The sequence below is a fragment of the Cebus imitator genome, unplaced genomic scaffold, assembly GCF_001604975.1.
Source record: "Cebus imitator isolate Cc_AM_T3 unplaced genomic scaffold, Cebus_imitator-1.0 Scaffold336, whole genome shotgun sequence".
NCBI classification, from domain to species: domain Eukaryota; kingdom Metazoa; phylum Chordata; class Mammalia; order Primates; family Cebidae; genus Cebus; species Cebus imitator.
In genome coordinates, this window is record NW_016107651.1 from 2,077,479 (window position 1) to 2,088,551 (window position 11,073).

Here is an 11,073-nt window from a genome sequence, read left to right on the forward strand (position 1 = left end):
AAGGACCAGTAAGAAGGAGATGCATAGGGCAAAGAAAATAGAAAGTAAAAAAAAGAGCCACTAAGAGAGATGAATTCTCAAATGTTAGCTAAAAAGAGGCCTGTCTCACAACTTGTACAGCACAGCTGAGAGAAAGGGTTTTGAAACACATTGAAGACTGTTTTAACTTTTTGAAGCCTTGTTCACTCTTGGACTTGGAGAATCCCATGGCTTTAAATGTTCATTTTATCTTTAGAGATTAATCAGTAGGGAGGAATAACACATGCTGACAGATCATGTCTGTCTGACACATACTATCAAAACTTTGAACTTGGTAGTTGGCAGCAAAGAAATATCATAAAATGTCATCAGGATAAAGAACTCAACTCCTACACTAAATATTGGGGTAACCTAATGACTATAATTTTTACAGTTATAAAGTGAGATTCTTTTTTATAATAGATGGTAGTTTACAGAAGAGCACAGAAATTGGGTCTTTTTTATTATTGTATTCTTAAAGATTAGCACAGAGTCAAACAAAAGAAAAGAAGATAGTGAATATGAGGTATCTATGCAATTCTCAATATAAAGGTAGAGCTCCATGGTGCTATTCACATTGACTTCAATATGAATGATGCCCCCTAGAGTTCTACAAATTGGTACATCTACCCTTTTCTTTGCTGAGTTAATTATAGACCCTCTAACTTTTATTAAGTTCTTATTGTGTGCTAGGCATGTGCTAAGTACTATACATTTAAAAGCCTACTTAGTCCTTATAAGAAAGACCCTGAAGCAAATAACTTTTGTATGTTTGCCCAAAATCATGTAGCTGGTAAGTGAGAAGCCAAGACTTGCAGATCAATGTGTAGCTGGTTTAGGTAGCTACAGATTCCTTTATTACTGTTATCAGAGGTATGACATGACACTGACACATTTATTTGTTCTCAGAGTAATTTTGTTCCAGCTAGGGGACAATTTAAACAACAAAAGAGAGATACAAGCCAAGTTTTCCAAAAGATATCAATGCCAAAAAAGAGGAAGACAGTCCTTTTGGGGTTAGAATGGTTGGATTAGTAGTTTCCAGAGAGAGATCACATGAATTTGGTTCTAGATGATACCTGTGGACTGGGGAGACAAAAGGGCCTTAGAAGGTCTCAGTGTGGAAGAAACATCTTAAGCAAAGGTAGAGTGGAGATTAAGACAGCGCCTTCATCAGATTAGAGGACAGTGTAGGAATTATGTCACTGGACATTTTTCTTAATGTTTTGGTGTCTTTTAGGTTATTTTTATTTGGGTGGAGATAGCAATCAACTTCTCAACTTTTCTTGAGGCCTTTGTAAGCTTTGAATGCTATACCACCAGATATTCCCATCCAGTTCCCCTCTCTATCGTAATTGGGAGAATGCAGGATAATCAGTTTTCCAGGGTAATGGGCTTGCAAAAATAAAATTTTAAAAGCCATAGATAATTTTTTTAAAAGAAAAATTAGAATGTTAATCAAGAGTCTTTGAAAATGCCTACAGTATATCTTGTATCTCTTCTTTCCAGATCCCAGATAAGACATGGCTATATTTTTCACAGAGCTTTTTTCTGTAAGAGTATCAAAGAGAAAACATTACATATTCTTAGTTTCCTTCTGAGGGACTGATCCACCAGGTGTCTAATTACATCTAGGGACTATTTTTTGTTGTTGTTGTTCCATATGAATAGCTGAACATTTCTGAGATTTGAAATAAGTGTGGGTTCTTGTGTCTCTCTTTAAATAGAAAAGTTAAAATAGAAAATATTTAGAAAATGTTACTTTCCTTCTTCTTACCCCAGTTCCATTCATTGCAGTTCTTTTCTTAGTTTTAGATTTTCTTTTATAGTGGAGGGCTTTAATTCGAACCCCTGAGTTTCTTTAGTGTTACAATTTAAACTAATAATAGCTAATACCTCCCTTTGTGTTTCTATAGCAGCTATTACAATGGTACCTACTGTTATTAATATTTAAGAGGGAACCATTAAAATTTGAGATATGAGACAAATTGAAAATGTTAGCATTAATTGAACACTATTGTTAATGGCACCTTTGCTAATTCATGGTGAAGCCAACTTGTATTGCTTCATTAGAGACAGAAACCTAAAAGTACAGTGGTGGGAACAATTTCAATGGGCAACAGTCTGTCAAGTGCAGTAATGTAACAAATGCTATTTCCCTCTCAGCCTAAAATCCTGAAAACATTCAGACATATGAATATTGTATAAATTAAAATCTACAACCTCCAGACATCTGAAAACTGTATAAAAATTGCCAGTCTAGTAGTTTAAGAAGCTGAAAGGAAATACTTAATCTATCAATGTAGCTATTCCTCTAGTTAGCACATCATTAGACAAATACATAGAAAGGAAAAGCCTTACCTACGTAGATATTCTTTAAGCCAGTAACATTCAAAATTTACTGCTTTTTGTAGAAAAATGTGTTATATGTCTATTTTGGTATATTTCAAGATTTTTAGAACTTCTTTCTAATATCCTTTGTGTTCATGTAATTTATACGTTTGCTTCTTCAAGATCAGTTGACACTATTGTTGTTGGCTTGGAAAGACTCTCCACATGTATGAAAAAAAGGAGTTGGGTTTGACACATGTTGGTAGGAAAGTGGGTAAAGAATATTGGTAGGATTATCAGGGAAATGCCTATCAAAACCGCAATGAGGTATCATGTTACCCCAGTTAATTGTCTTTTTGGTTATTATCAAAAAGACAAAAAGTATCAAATACTGATTAAGATGCAGAGAAAATGAAACTATTATATAGTGAGTCTTGACTTGGTGGTGTCCATTAGTTCCTGGAAACTGCGACTTTAAGCAAAATGATGTATAATGAAACTTTTTTACCATATTTGGGGAGGATGTGCAAACCCCAAAAAGAGAATGGCCCAGCCAGGAATCAACTTATTTCCCCCCCCCCATCAATGTTATAATGAAGTGACAGTGAGCAAAATAACATTATTCAAGGTACTTTTGTACACTGTCGGTGAGAATGTGAATTAGAATACCACAGTATTCCATGGTGTATATGATGTGTGTGTGTGTGTGTATATATATATATATATATACACACTGTTCAGGCATTAAAAAGATGAAATCCTACTATCTGTGGCAACATGGATATGCCTGGAGGACATTATGTTAAATGAACTAAGTTAGGCACAGAAAATAAATACTGGATATTCTCATTCATATGTGGATTCTAAAAAATTAATTGAGCTCATAGAAGTAGGGAACAGAATTGTGGTTGTTAAAGATTGGGAAGAGGAACAGGGAATGAAGGATAAAGAGACGTTGGTTAATGGATACAAAATTACAGCTAGAAAGAAGAAATAAATTCTAGTATTTGACGGCACTGTAGGGTGAATATAGTTAATGATAATTTGTTGTATATGTTCAAAAACCTAGAAGACAGAATTTTGAATGTTTCCAACACAAAGAAATGTTAAATGTTTGAGGTGATGAATATGCTAATTATCCTGATTTGATCATTATACATTGTATACATGTATTAAAATATTCTGTATTCTGTAAATATATACAGTCATTTTGGGTCAACTAAAAAGAACAAACTCTGACAATAAACAAACAAAAAATAATATGTGTAGGAAAAATGACAGGAAAGAGATTCAGAATGACTTGGATGATTATTCTGGTGACCTTGGAGTTTCTACAGTCTTCCTGTCAGCACACATGAGTGTCAGAAAAATTTTACTTCAGGCTCCAGGCATCTGCCCATTTCTTCCTTTTTATATTGGCCTCTAGTTTTGTCCTCTTTCTGGAGACACACAAGCTGAATTTCTCCAAGTCTATTGGATATCTCCATATTACTTCTATACTTCATATGCTCTACACAGAAATCTCCAACTTTTCCCCAAATCCCTACCTCCTTCTCTTGTCCTTAACCTTGTTAATCACCATTCTCCCAGCTGATTGGCGTTGAGTATCTTCCTTACTCAATTAAGTTCATATCATGAATATTCCCTGAATTCTTACTCAGAAAATTGAATTAGAACACTAATCATGATGTGAAGGTGAATTTAATAAAGATGATTTTATTTCAAAAATTAAATGCTTTTTATGACAGAACAAGAGTGATTATTAAAATTACACAGCACAGCACTTTAAGAAAAAAATTTCAACATTGTAGGAAACACTGAAGAACATCCAGAGAGAAAAAAACAAATGGATATAAAAAGTTAACCCCAAATTAATTATTTTTGAAAATAACTAAAACTGCATAAAAAAGAATTGGGGAGCATGTCTTTAACCACTATATCAAAGACAAGGGTGTGATGTCTGCATGGGCCACATTTAAAAGCGGAAGAAATGGAGATGATTAAGCTTAAAATGTTTTCTTTTGGAGAAAGATTTATTCTAAACAATAGCATTTTATATAAAGAATAATATAAAGTTCTTTGTTTCTAGAAATTGTTTAGGGAGTGTCTCCTTTCTACATTAAATTGGAACTACACATGGGTTAAAGGCATTAATTTTGGATGCAAACAGGTGGATCTGAGACCTTAACTGTCCCTTACTAGCTCTATGACCTTAGATAATTTATTAACCCTCTCTAAGCCTCATTATCTTCATCAGCAAACTAGCAATTATAATAATACCCACCTTATCAGATTTTTCTGAGGATTACGTTAGATAATGTATATAAAATGCTGAACATAGTAAATAAGAATAAATACAAAATGAATATCATCTAGTTTTATTAAATCCAAATTTGGTAAAAAAAAATGTATAATGATAATGAAATACTTGATGAATATTTTAGTACAGGTATCAATTTAAAACATAAATATATTTCTTTATTTTTCTTTAACTTATATTACTTAATGTCCAGAATTTATTCTGTGATGATAAAACCAGCAAAAAACAGAATGAAAACCAAAAAACAGCTTCAGTACTATAGGATCATTCTCTATGTTCTTAGAAGTGCATCTACATTCTGGGTAGATTTATGTATGTCATGGTGTCTGCCTAGAGGATGGTTGCTTGGTCACCCACTTTACCCAACTTCACCTTTTAAATTTCTAGGCTCACAATAAAAGTAGCACTTTTTGCCTAGATATCTTCACAGTTCTGCTCATGAATAATTTTACTTCTTTTGTTCTATACCAGGAAGTGGGAAAACTTGGATCATACAACCATGTCTATGATCTTCCTGCTTCTCTGGGATTCTGACATGAGGTATGTTTCTCTACTTTTCTGTTTTCTAGAAAATTGGAAATTTCTATAAAAGTTGTATGGAAATAATATTTTCAATTAAATTAGGAGCCTTAGTCATCCTTTGCCCCACTGACGCTTTGCAGGAGGGAGCCCCAGTGGCAGGTGGGGTGCAGACTCCTTTCTCAGCCATAGTCACTTCAATGACCTCTTTATTCCCTTCCAGATCTCCCTCAACCCTCAACAAGAAAATATTTTCTGGTGTTTCACAGTTGTCCTTGCGGTTTTCTATCTATTTTTTCTGTATTATTTTAACTGAAGGCAGAGATTTTAACTTATATTTATTTTCTTTGTTCTGTTTCTTTGTATCAGTAGGCATGCAGTTCTATGGTGAACTGAAGAGCAGGATAAACTAACCAAAACTGATAAATAAATGTCAAAAAAATCGGTATTTTCAGGGTATATAATAAATTTGACTTTTTTAACCTATAGAGTTCAGAGAAATTTTTAGGCAAATGTTATTAGCCATTGCTCATATTTTTAACTCAGTTTTTAAGGATCATGAAGGATTTTACCTATGTTAGGACCAGGAGTTAATCTATTAATTATCAGTGGGACTCTAATTGAGTCCTGTGTTTAATTTTTCATCATATCATTGTTAGGAGTAATTAGGAGATGGCTCAGAGTAGAACCTTAAAAAACAGAATTTTGCAAAATTGATCCTCTACAAAAGGTTAAAATTATTTGACTTTTGGATAATAAAGCAAAAAGTTTTTGGATCAGCTATTGATTTGCTTTTCTAGAGTATTTTGAATGAGATATACTGGGAGGAAACAAAAGTATTAACTAAAATGTGCCATGAGGTATCTAGGTTAAACATAAGAGGTATTTTGGTTTGTAGATGGAAGATATTGGAAAGTCTCATGTCACATTTTACTTTTCAGAGACTCTATCCATGGCAAGTAAACTTAACAAAGTATCAACTGCTCTTAGTTCTGCATAATTCATTGTTCATCTTCTAACATTTCAACATAGTACTCATACAATCACGCCCAGGTTATAAAAGCATAAAAGTTCTTCTTTTTATACAGTTCAAGGATTACAGTCTTTTATATTTGTTTGTCTTGTCTATGAGTCTGGTCTTAGAATGAATGCATGCTTTCTAAATTGTTGCTGCACTTGGTAATGTATATTGTCTGTCAAAATAGAAATATTTTTCCATCTGACTCATAAGAACTTTTTTAAAGTTTCATATGAAACTTTTCTGTATGAAAAAGAATTGGGAAATTATTTTTAAAAGTGCACAGTTAATGACAAAATGTAAATAAGTTAACTTGAAATTTAGAGCAGTCTCAGAAGTGCTATAGGACTATTTAAATTTGATTTTTTTCTTTTTTTTTTTTGTCTCTCAAGCAACATATCTATTGGCTAAAATGAGGTGAAAGAGAAAAAGATTGAGTAGCAAAGAGGAATAATTTTACACTCCACTAAATAGAGATTTAGTAATGAAGGTAGTGATAGAGACACTGGGAGACATAGAAGACAACACTTCAGGGTTATAGAAGAGAAGGAGTGGAAACATCTTTCCTCCTTTTGTTTGTTTCTGTTCCAGTTCTTAAAAGTTATGGTGGTGGAAATAGTTTCCCTGGAATACAAAATTGTGATGCATTTTTGCAGGTGTACAACTGATTTAATGTTTTTATCATTACACCATCATTTGATTTCTTCTGATTGATATGACTGTCCTGTATGTTGAATAATTTAAAAACAGCTAAAGTTTAGGCAATGTTTAAAGAAACACTCTAAGACCCTTTTTGAATCTAATGAAAAGCATGGTAATGCAAAGGAGGCAATATGTTGTAGCCCAAAGGTCATTTGATTTTGAAGTGAACAGTTTTGGATTAAAGATAGAGTTTTGATAGTTATTGGTGGCATGATTTAGGTTAAATATTATCTTACCGATCTTTGAGTATTTAATTCCTCATGTATAAACTTAGGACTTGTATCTTACTGTGGATAATAAAATGGTAACGTATAAAACATCTGGGAGATGAGTAGGGGCCCTAATGGATAGAAATTGAGACAAAGCAGGATGGGGTGAAGCTAAGAAGTATCTTCCCGTTAACGTTAAGTGAATAAATATTTTCACAGTGGGACTCAGTGCTGCTTGATAAATAAAAGGTGAAATTTGATTGAAATATATACATTTGTCTGGATAAAGAGTTAAAATTTTTCGAATGTCTTGAGTTTAAACACAGTATAATTTTTTTAATGTTTTGAAAAAATGAAAATATCAAAATGGACTGTGGTTGGAGGATGGAGTCAATGGCCGTCGCCACCAACGATGGGGCAGGCTGGGGTCCTGGTGGGGTCAGGCCTGTTGGCTTTCCAGCATCGGGCCTATCTGCGTTGGAGAAAGCTGCTCATGAACTGGGAACAGCGCATCAACTGGATCATGGGCTTTCACAGGCCCGGGAGCCGCACTGAAGAAGAAAATCAAACAAAATCAAAGCAGCAGGACAGTGATAAACTGAAGTCCCTCAGCGTTCCTTCAGTGTCAAAGCCAGCAGTGCTAGGTGATTCGGTCAGTACAGGAACAACTGACCAGCAGGGTGGTATGGCCGAGGTAAAGGGGACCCAGCTGGGAGACAAACTGGACTCTTTCATTAAACCCCCAAGTGCAGTAATGATGTCAGCCTTGGGCTCCAGCAGCGGAACAGAGGGGACAGCGGACACAGTCCACAGGCGTTCTCGTCATGGCCTAGAGCAGTATCTTTCCAGATTCGAAGAAGCAGTGAAGCTAAGGAAACCACTGATTAGTGAAAAACTCAATCAAGAGAGTGGAAGTACAACAGAAGAATTTGACTCTTTTTGAATATTTAGATTGGTGGGATGTGCTCTTCTTGCTCTTGGAGTCAGAGCTTTTGTTTGCAAATACTTGTCCATATTTGCTCCATTTCTTACTTTACAACTTGCATACATGGGATTGTACAAATAGTTTCCCAAGAGTGAAAAGAAGATAAAGACAACAATACTAACAGCTGCACTTCTATTATCGGGAATTCCTGCTGAAGTGATAAATTGATCAATGGATACCTGTGGCAAAATGGGCAAAGTCTTCACAGATCTCTGTGTCTACTTTTTCACCTTATCTTTTTTATTTTTTTATTTTTTTTTTAACATTCTGGATTGTGATTTATTTCACAATGTATTCAGGCTTAGTTTACTTTAATGAACACCATGTCCATTAATTTTATATAAAAATATAAAGCTTCCACTTCTAGATAATCTTTTTTTTTAAATTTCTTTTATTGCATTTTAGGTTTTGGGGTACATGTGAAGAACATGCAAGATTGTTGCATAGGCACACACATGGCAGTGTGATTTGCTGCCTTCCTCCCCATCGTCATTCTCAGCAAACTGACAGAAGAGCAGAAGATCAAACACCACATGTTCTCACTCATAGGCGGGCGTCGAACAATGAGAACACATGGACACAGGGAGGGGAGCACTACACACTGGTATCTGTTGGGGGGCAATAGGGGAGGGACGGTGGGGGGTAGGGAGTTGGGGAGAGATAGCAAGGGGAGAGATGCCAGATGTAGGTGATGGGGAGGAAGGCAGCAAATCACCTTATCTTTTTTCATGAACTGCTTGATTATTGAGGCTCTGAAGTACCATGAAGCCTGCAGAACTGAGAAGGAGAAGCTTACAAAAAAAAAAAAATTGTCTTCTACATTGCAATGTCTCTAAAGGAGGCAAATTGGTTTACGCCTTCATGTAATTCTTTTACTTTAGGGGTTGTAAAACTACTTTATTAGAAGTAGAATGGCAGATACCCTGATTGAAAAGGGTTGAGTTTGTATTAGTACTGAAATGAAGAATAGGGTACCAATGTCATTAATTGATTTTTCTTGTTTAATCAGAACCCCTGTTCCGTACTTTTCCTCTGACTTCTCAGATTTGTAATTCTTCTTTTGGGAGCTGAGCTAGTGCTTCTAGGAGAGCAGATAAATGTGGCCTCAGCCAGCCCTAAAGACTGCCTTTTGTATTTGTGTCATTCTGTCCTGAGAAGATCTCACCTTCCTTTTTTCCTAATAGAAACCCAATTTTAGTTTCTTCTTTTATCATTTCTCTCTTACATTTGATGCTGTAAAAAAATATAAATTTTTGTAATTTCTGCACAAACCACACTGTTTCTTTGTTCCGCCCTTTCTCCATGCTTTCCTGAAGTGTGTGCTTCTCTTTGCCCATCCCCCTCCCTTTTTTTAGTCCTGTGCCTCATCACTTCTTTCTTAGACGCAGTAACCCTTACTTATTCCGAAAGACTGGGCCGCAATCTGTACCTCCAGAGAAATCTGCTTTATCTTCTAATATTAAGATGGCCACATAATTTATCATGCAAACTTGAACTCTTTTGAGAATAAAAAGGAACACGATGCATAATTACACTGGGAAAGCAGATGTAAACTAGGAAAATCCTGGCAAATACAAATACATCATCATCTTGCCTAAAATAGATTAGTTATTTTTAGAGACAGAATTATTCCTTCCCACTCTAACATCCAAGAGAACTGTAGTAAGTTATTTTGGCCTCTGTCAGCACTCCACTCATTCCAGTCCAGGAAGGTGACATTATTTTTCCTGATAATTTTCCTAAGAATGAGCTAGGCATGTGAGGTCCACTTTTCTCTTTCTTCTCTGAGTTCCAGCATGCCAACTGAGAGCTTGCAATCATCACTGCTCTGGGCCATCTCACAAGTAGAGTATGAAGACCCCTTCCCTTGGGATGACCCACAGTTCTTAGGATTGGTTAATTCTGTTTCAATATAGGTGATGGTAAATCCATTTTGCCCTCCCATTGAACTATGTACCACAACTCCACGATTTATCAGTATCAAAAGGTATATTTTTCACTTCTAATTATTTGATTCATTGTCATAATTCAAGAGACAAGTAGAAAAGAGCAGTGCTAGCTACCCTTCAAGACTCCAACATTTACTAGCTCTTTGTGTTTCCAAATTACTCTAATAACTCTATTATTATCTCTATTAGATCATTTTTGATTATTTGGTAATTATCTGATTATGTATCTTTGCATTAAGAATAGGAAAATATATGTTAATGAGCTTACTTATAGTACCTGGCACACTTTAGAAAGGTAATCAAAAAAGTGTTATGTAAAGGACAGATAAATATTTGATTTCTTTACATGGGCCTAGGCTCAGTATGTCCTGGGTTTATGTCATAGAGGACCAAGAATATAAGTTTCATTTATGGAAAATATATGGCATAAGGCACTAAATGTAAGGCATTTTTACTATAATCCATCATTTCATTTAAATAACAATACTACAAAATAGCTCTTACTGTTCTTAGCCTATGAATAAAAGAGTAGATTTAGAGAGTAACTGAAATACCCTAATGTTACACAGCTGAGAGGTAGTGGGGGATGAGTTCAGTTCAGGACTGTCTGCCTTCAAAGCCTGGGGATTTTTTTTCCTATGCCACCCTGCTATGACTGTGTCTCTTTTAGGTAGAGGCATAATAATTCCCATTGTATTTTTGCATACAAATCAATATGAGATTCCCCATTAATATTGAAGCGAAATATTTTTTCACTATATTGATGGAAAAAGATGGAGTTACAAAGGGGGCCCAGGTGCCTCATTCATTCCAGAAGAGCATTATAAAATGAGGAATATAAAGCCAAAGATTACACTGGAGAATTTCTGATATTTAAACACATAGAAAGTGTCATTTCCAGGTTTTCTGGTTGGAAAAAGTACAATATGAAGAGATGATGCTGGATTATCTTGAGGGAGTAGCAGCAAGCCATCTTGATTAACCTTGAGGAGTCCATAGTATCACATTTTTATATAATATAA

The 11,073-nt window shown here is 35.0% G+C and overlaps 1 pseudogene; it reads left to right on the forward strand.

Moving 5' to 3' along the window:
- Positions 1–7,501: 7,501 nt before the first annotated feature.
- On the forward strand, positions 7,502–8,964 carry LOC108287115 (annotated as a pseudogene).
- The last annotated feature ends 2,109 nt before the right edge of the window (positions 8,965–11,073 follow it).